This window comes from Ostrea edulis, chromosome 3, assembly GCF_947568905.1.
Source record: "Ostrea edulis chromosome 3, xbOstEdul1.1, whole genome shotgun sequence".
In the NCBI taxonomy this organism is placed as follows: domain Eukaryota; kingdom Metazoa; phylum Mollusca; class Bivalvia; order Ostreida; family Ostreidae; genus Ostrea; species Ostrea edulis.
In genome coordinates, this window is record NC_079166.1 from 12041326 (window position 1) to 12049952 (window position 8627).

The window sequence follows — 8627 nt, forward strand, 5'->3', positions numbered from 1 at the left end:
CTCTCCCTCTCTCTCTCTCTCTCTCTCTCTCTCTCTCTCTCTCTCTCTCTCTCTCTCTCTCTCTCTATATATATATATATATATATATATTAGACACTTTATTGCAAATAATAAGGATAATAATTATAAATCAGGCAATTTAGGTGGTGACCCCCCAATACCCAACTGTTAGTCAATCCATCTTCAGCAGTCTGATTTAAATCACCGCCTTTTCTTTACGAGTGTAAGGATAACTCTTATTTTAATATCCTATGTCTAGTGCAGATGGAGCATTTACTTCTTTAGTGACAACAATAATCGAGGGAACTATATGAGAATGAGTGCATGGTACATAATTGTCATTTATAATTCCTTCATTGAAGATTTCTCCATCCGGAAGAGAAAGCAGTAAATGAAATGCAATTATAACTTATAGCTTTTTGTATTATTTTCCGATGTTTAGGTAGAAACTTAACTTGATCGAGGGAATCCTGACAGGAGATGTTTCTGCACCATCTGATGCGTCAGAGCTAAGCTCATGAATATACATGTATGAGCACCGGAACTGACATACACTACTTTCACTTTTAAAGAACTGTTACACGCTCTTTTCACTTTTAAATTACCGGTATATGAAGAGATGACCCATGATAAAGATGCGCCTAGTTGGCATATTCTGTGGAATACCATGTCAGAGGATGGTCTATGCGGTTGGGTTAGCACCCTGGAAGAGGCTGAAAATGTGCGTAAGGTGTTTCAAGTCGAAAATATAGATAAAAATTAGTTTGAGTAAAAAACGAAACAAAATGTTTCTTATAGTCATTAGATTTTCTGATACTGAATAATGACTTTGTTCTCATATACATTAAATAGATAAATAAGCATAAGAAATGCTTCCAACAGCATCCTTTTTCATTTCATTTATCATTATTATTTTTTTAATTTTACAAAATAATTTATCAACAGATATCAGTGAGAAGTCTCGTGTCAGGTTTGAAGATGTGGGAAATCCTGGTGTTGTACCATGTGATGGGACACCCTTTATAATACTTGCCAGGTATGAAAGACATTGCTTGTTTGGCAAGGACAAACACAGGAAAAAGTAAGTAAAGCAAAGGGCAGAAAGAGATACTCTTTTAAATGTACGGTGGATTTTGAATTGTAAATATCACATCCAACAAGAAAATGGTTAGTGTTGTAATTAAGTGTAGATTGGTAATTTTGTCAATCTCATATATTCACAATATATATCTGTTCTGGAATATAGATTGTCTTTGGCTTTTGCTGGTAATCTCTAATTAAAATATTAAAGACCTAAAACATAGAAACAATGAAATTGACCCCCCCCCCCCAATGAGATCTCTTGCTACAAGTCACCTACATTACTACATATGCTGCACATGACACATCTGCACTTTATAGTGCACTTCCAAGACTTACATTGACTGGGTCAGTCTGGTAGATGAGAAGGTCAGTCTGACAGATAATAATGTAGTTGAGGTAGGTGTCCGTAAATAGATGGGTCATGCGTAGTGAACCATGACTTTGCGCACTCGAAGTCAAACCATGTAACTATTCAGACATTGTTTTTTAGGTCACCTGAATTATTCATGTGACCTATTGCTATCTGTTTTTGTCCGTCGTCGTGCGTTAACATTTGAACATTTTCAGCTTCTTCTCTGAAACCCCTTAACCAATTTTGGCATATAGCATCTGTGGGTGGAGGGGAACAAAAATTGTGAAATTCGTGGTCCCTGCCCCCCTGGGGCCTGAAGGGTGGGGCAAAAACCATCAAAATGAGTGTAATTTTAAAAAATCTTCTTCTTTACTCCTGGACATCAAGAAGTCAAACTGTGGGCATAATTATAATGAGCGTTGAGCCCTCTACCAAAATTGTGAAATTCATGGCCCCTGGGGCAGGGGTTCTTGTGTTAGGGTGGGGCTCTATTGGTCATATAGTGAAAATGTAGAAATTCTTTGAAAATCTTCTTCTCTGTATCTGAGTATTAAGTAGACAAACTAATAGCATGGTAATGATGAGCAAGGATACCTCTTTCAAAATTGTGAAATTCATGGCCCCTGGGTCAGGGGTTCTGGTATTGGGGTGGGGCCCTATTGATCATATAGTGAAAATGCATTTTATTTCTTTGAAAATCTTCTCCTCTGCTTCTGGGTATTAAGTAGACAAACTAATAGTATGATAATGATGATCAAGGATGCTTCTTTCAAAACTGAAATTTATGGCCCCTGGGTCAGGGGTTCTGGTGCAAAGGCGGGGCTGACCACATAGCTATTCAATGTTTCTTCCATCCAAAAGTAAAATTCTTATATTTAAACACAAACCTAATTCAAACATTGGAAGGTTGTTACATGATACTCAGGTGACCTATAAGGCCCCTGGGCCTCTTGTTTAGCTCACTTGAGCCAAAGGCTCAAGTGAGATTTTCTGATAAAAATTTGTCTGTTGTCTGTCGTCGGTGTTGGCGTCGTTGTAAACTTTTTACATTTTCATCTTCTCCTCAAGAACCACTGAGCCAATTATAACCAATCTTAGCCAAAAGCATCCTTGGGTGAAGGGCTTTCAAGTTTGTTCAAATGAAGGGCCATACCCCCTTCAAAGGGGAGATAATCACAAAAATTGAAAAATAGGGTGGGTTCATTTAAAAATCTTCTTCTCAAGAACCACTGTGCCAGAGGAGCTGAAATTTTCATGAAAGCTTCCTGATGTAGTGCAGATTCAAGTTTGTTCAAATCATGGCCCCAGGGTGGGGGGGGGGGGGTAGGTTGAGACCACAATAGCGGATCAAATTTTTACATAGAAATATATAAGGAAAATCTTTAAAAATCTTCTTCTCAAGAACCAATGAGCCAGAAGAGCTGAGATTCATATGAAAGCTTCCTGACATATTGCAGATTCAAGTTTGTTCAAATCATGGCCCGCGGGGGTAGATTGGGGCCACAATAGCAGAACGGGTGAATCAGCTCAGCACTATACAACCTGGACTGATATTGATTCACAAAAAGGTAACATGGATTGTAAAGTATTATATTTAGCGTGTACTATATTTGGCGGCAATTGATTTTTCAACAATTTAGCATAGATTGGATTTAGCGCTTTGTAAATGTGCTACATAAAATCGTATACATGTATGCACAAGACATTTAGCCAGATACTTGATTTAAAACAACTTGTATATGACTGTATTTGCTGGATTGATTCCTTATAGGGAGGAACAACTAAATGAAGATATCGGATCAGAAAAGAACATCAAATTATAGCAACGCTCGAGTTTATGGATACAATGTCACTAATGCTGATCTCAGGTCTCTGAAGAGTCCAAACTGGTTGACTGATCAGGTAATATTTTCATGTTATATATTGTGTTGCTTGTGGAAAACATTCATATTGCCAGTTGGTCTGTTACTCTAGCTCCAGTAGGGTGACCTAGGATCCAGTAGAGTGACCTAGGATCCAGTAGAGCGACCTTGGATCCAGTTGGATCCAATAGAGTGACCTATTTCTTTTAATTTACTGTAGCACAAGACACAAAAAAAGTAAAAAAAAAATATATAGAAAGGGGTATTGATAATTAACTCTCTCTCTCTCTCTCTCTCTCTCTCTCTCTCTCTCTCTCTCTCTCTCTCTTCATACTCTTTATTCGGATATAAACGTAAAGATTATTATTGGAAATATTCAAAGTTTATTTTTATTTCCGGAAAATGTTTGTCCGCATTGGTGTTTTGTTGTTGACATTATTGTTCATGTAGGTCATCCTAGCAGATCCTCTTTACCGCTTACCAAACATGCCACACCCATCATGCCACTTGCTACATTTACGCAGTACCAAGAAGTGAATTTGTTTATTGAAAACTTAGAGTGGGATACAACATCACGGTGCATCACACAAAGAATAAGTAACAAAGGGCACTTCAGTTTGTGACCAAGTGGTAAGTAACTGTATTACTAGACGGTATTGATCAATTGATAGTCTATCAGATAATACTTGTCAATATGACAATCATACCCTAGACTATTGATACGGTCTATCGGATACTACTTGTCAATATGACAATCATACCCTAGGCTATTGATACGGTCTATCGGATACTACTTGTCAATATGACAATCATACCCTAGGCTATTGATACGGTCTATCGGATACTCCTTGTCAATATGACAATCATACCCTAGGCTATTGATACGGTCTATCAGGTACTCCTTGTCAATATGACAATCATACCCTAGGCTATTGATACGGTCTATCGGTTACTACTTGTCAATATGACAATCATACCCTAGGCTATTGATACGGTCTATCAGGTACTCCTTGTCAATATGACAATCATACCCTAGGCTATTGATACGGTCTATCGGGTACTCCTGTTCAATATGACAATCATACTCTAGGCTATTGATATGGTCTATTGGATACTACTTGTCAATATGACAATCATACCCTAGGATATTGATACGGTCTATCAGGTACTCCTTGTCAATATGACAATCATACCCTAGACTATTGATATGGTCTATCGGGTACTCCTTGTCAATATGACGATCATACCCTATGCTATTGATATGGTCTATTGGATACTACTTGTCAATATGACAATCATACCTAGGATATTGATACGGTCTATCGGATACTACTTGTCAATATGACAATCATACCCTAGGATATTGATACGGTCTATCGGATACTACTTGTCAATATGACAATCATACCCTAGGCTACAGTATGGATCGTCCTCGTCAATTAACATTTTACATTGATACAGTTTGCTGAAATTAAATTTGAGATATAAATATATCATGAGAATTGTAGGCTTGTGAAGTCTCTATATATAGTTACAGATTTAAACTTTGTTGCCAGCAGGTGCATTTATGATGCTCTGACACCAATTTGCCTCTATTTTTGTATTTTTACAGATGTGACATCCTTAAAGGGTCACAAAATTGTATGGGAAGATTGTCAAGACACAGCTTGTCCCTCTGTGGACTTTGATGGCATTCCTTACATCAATATAGGATGGATGGTAAAAGAATATCACCAAGGACCAGACAGACAGAGGAGAGCAGAAGAAAAGAAGAAACCAAAACATGTAATGATATTTATACCCCCCGAACAAAGTTCTGGGGGGGTATATAGGAATCACTCTGTCTGTCCATCCGTCCATCTGTCCGTCTGTGCAGATTCGTGTCCGGGCCATAACTTCTTTGTTCTTTGACATAGGCATACCATATTTGGCACATGAGTGATCTCCATGAGGCGATGTGTCATGTACATTCATGACCTCCATATGACCTTGACCTCAAGGTCAAAATTAAAGGTTTTTACAATGGATTCGTGTCCGGGCCATGACTTCTTTGTTCTTTGACATAGGCATATCATATTTGACACATGAGTGTATCACCATGAGATGATGTGTTGATTACCTTCATGACCTGTATATGACCTGGAACTTTTACCTCAAGGTCAAAATTGATTATAGGGTTTTGACATAGTCATACCATAAGACATGGGTGTATCACCATGAGACTGTGTGTCATGTACATTCATGACCTCTTTATGACCTTGACCTTTGATCTCAAGGTCAAAATTATAGGTTTATGTAATGGATTTGTGTTCGTACTATATCTTCCATTTTCTTCTACAAATGCATACCATATTTTTACACTCAGGAAAGAGGTAATTTATACCTATTAACAACACCGTTTGGGAGATTGGGGTAAGCATGGGGTATTCTTAGTGAGCATTGCTCACAGTACATCTTGTTGATATTGTTTGTTGGCATTTATCGGGTTAGGATTTTTACAAACCCCTACATTCCATCCTAACCAGTGGATATGGGGTAATTAATATGTAAAACAATATGTATACAACAAGCACTCACAAATAAAGAAAGAAGAAAAGAGGACAGAACAGTATGAAAAACTTAATGGCATAATACTCTGTTTACATCTTTCTTATACAAAACGTAGGCCAAGGTTTAAAGGTATAGGACAGTCCTATAATGATATTTGATTTTAATCTATTATATAAATATGCATGTTTGTTTTTCGAAACAGATATTTTATTTATATGCTACTACTAAATTACTGTAGTGATCTTTAGCAGTCGTGTAGTTCTAGTACTGAATATGGAGTATTAATTTTTCACAAATGAAATGTTCTGACCATCATCAATATCAAGAGAGACAAACACAACAAATAACAATTCCCCACCCCTGATCTTTTGATAAAGTAAGAAACGAGGATTTTTGGATCTTTGGAAAAGAGCAAATCAAGCCCCCATAGATATCCAAATCAAAGGGCTAAGTAAGTAAGTAAGTACCCCTAATCTTGAAAAATATTTTACTAGTAATAAGCTAGCAGCCAAAACACTTCATGAAGTCTTGTCATTGGCATTGATAGGAACCTGGAGACCAGGATTATTTTAATAAGAGAAAAGCACGTAGACATATCCAAATGTCTAAAAAGCATTCTTGTCCAGCAACCATTAGAATTAGAGTATCATGAAATTTCCTGATTTTCGGGTAAGGGCTATTCCAGAAATAAATACATGGGGGGGTCGGGAGGCACCTTTTGTATATACCAAGCACCCATAAAAAAATATAAAAAATTACCCCATGACCCATCAAATTAATAAACTCATTTTACAATGACCCATCTAAAAAAAAAAAAAAAAACTGACCATACCCACCACAAAAATATTTTTAAAAATGAAAACGGTACAAATCTCGCGAGGTTTTCGGGACAAACATTCTAGCCAATGACGCGGTAATGCCTGTGCGACATTGTATCACAGTAGTTCTGAAGAAACGATGTCACATCAACAATGAAAGGCATCTATGGCGGGAATGTTGGAAAGACTGGGAGTCCAAACGATGCTATTATCATGAAATGGGTATGGATATGTTTTTCCACGAATCGTTCGTCTTCTAATGGAGCCCGCGCCCGGAGGCCTCTATATCACCATCACACCGACTGATAAATATAACGCATCGGTACCCTCGTATAAATCAACTAAGGTTTGCCTATTTTTATTAGAAAACGGAATACCTATTGGTTTCAAAATATTCCCAAAATCGATGCACTGTAAACTGTAATAATCTACAGAACAGAGTTCGCCGCCATCACGTCCAAAGGGACCCTACTAAACGCGCCTCTAATTTGAAGAGTGCCGTAATGGAAAGTTATGCGCTGCAAAGAACGACAACTCGAATAGTTCTATGTTATTTCCGATTTCGAAAGCAGCATTTCGAAAGCACGTTTTCAATTTTCCCTCCGACGTTTTGTAACCAACACGACAAGAGCGACAATAAAAATATTCTGAAAACTCAACACCCACATGGCACAAATTAAAACAATAGAAACTACCCACCACCCATAATAAATATTTTTTTAACAGTCCAACCACGGACCAATTAAAATATGAAAAAATACGACCACCCACACAAAAAAATATTGTTTGCCGCCCGACCCCCCCATTTGATCATTTCTGGAACAGCCCTAAGTCATTCATACTTTCATACTTACTTAATGATATGGTTAAGGAAATATGTGACTTATGTCGATGATATGTAATTAACTTGTGATATTTTACTTACAAGTCACATTATATGATCTTATATAACTATATAAAATCTTGAGTAGATTACCATATCAGTTTTAGAGTTCATATATTTTGATAGTTCCTGGTTGTTTCAAGTAAAAATGTAATGTCAGCTCTCCTGTTATATAAATGGACATTACTGTAGCAACTTTTTTTGGACAATCGAGTATCAAACCCGCGACCCTTGCACTACTAGTTATGTGATTTAAGTCTGAGCTACTTAGGCTGATATACAAAATATGGTAATATTACTACAATATAAAATTTTAACCTATTTCAGAAATCATATATTATCTCTTCATGTCATGCTAGGAGATGAAGAAATAGTTTAGAAAAAATGGCAGAAACGTCACATATTTCCTTAATGGTACTTGGGGTCTATAAGTATAGATATTTCTACATTTTTAGGTAGATTCATTCAACAATAAGTTGCTAAAAAGGAAGATATCAAAAAATATCAAACAAGCTTTTGCAAACAGAGACAGAATTCAGAAGTCAATTGTTTATTTGCTGTCATATCCACGTGCTAATGACCACATAAACCATCTTACTGGAGAGTTACGTTTTCATGACCTTTGTAATTTGCAGGAATCGCACAGCGAATAGATTCAAGGCTGATAAGCCGCATAAAAGAACTTGTTGCTGATGCCAGGGGTAAGAAATGTTCCTGAAATGAAGAAGCACTTGTCAATTTTGGTGAAAAAAGACATATGCCTAAACCAGGAAATTCCAAGGACAAACAGAAGATTCTATCTATTGGATAAGGATATTAAAAACCACATGGATAATGCCATTAACAGCTTAAGGTACATATTACACTTTGCCTATTATGCGTAAATATTTGCATTTTAATCATTTTTTGTTTCTTGTCTAAATTAAAGTCTAGTATAATATAACTTGTTTAGAAGTTATATCTACATTTGTCTTTGAACTAACAAAGCTAAATGAAAAGTCTTATATTTAAATGGGTGTGGTGAAACTATAGAATTCCGTACATAAATCTGTAATATGCAATTTCCGAGTTGCCCAATA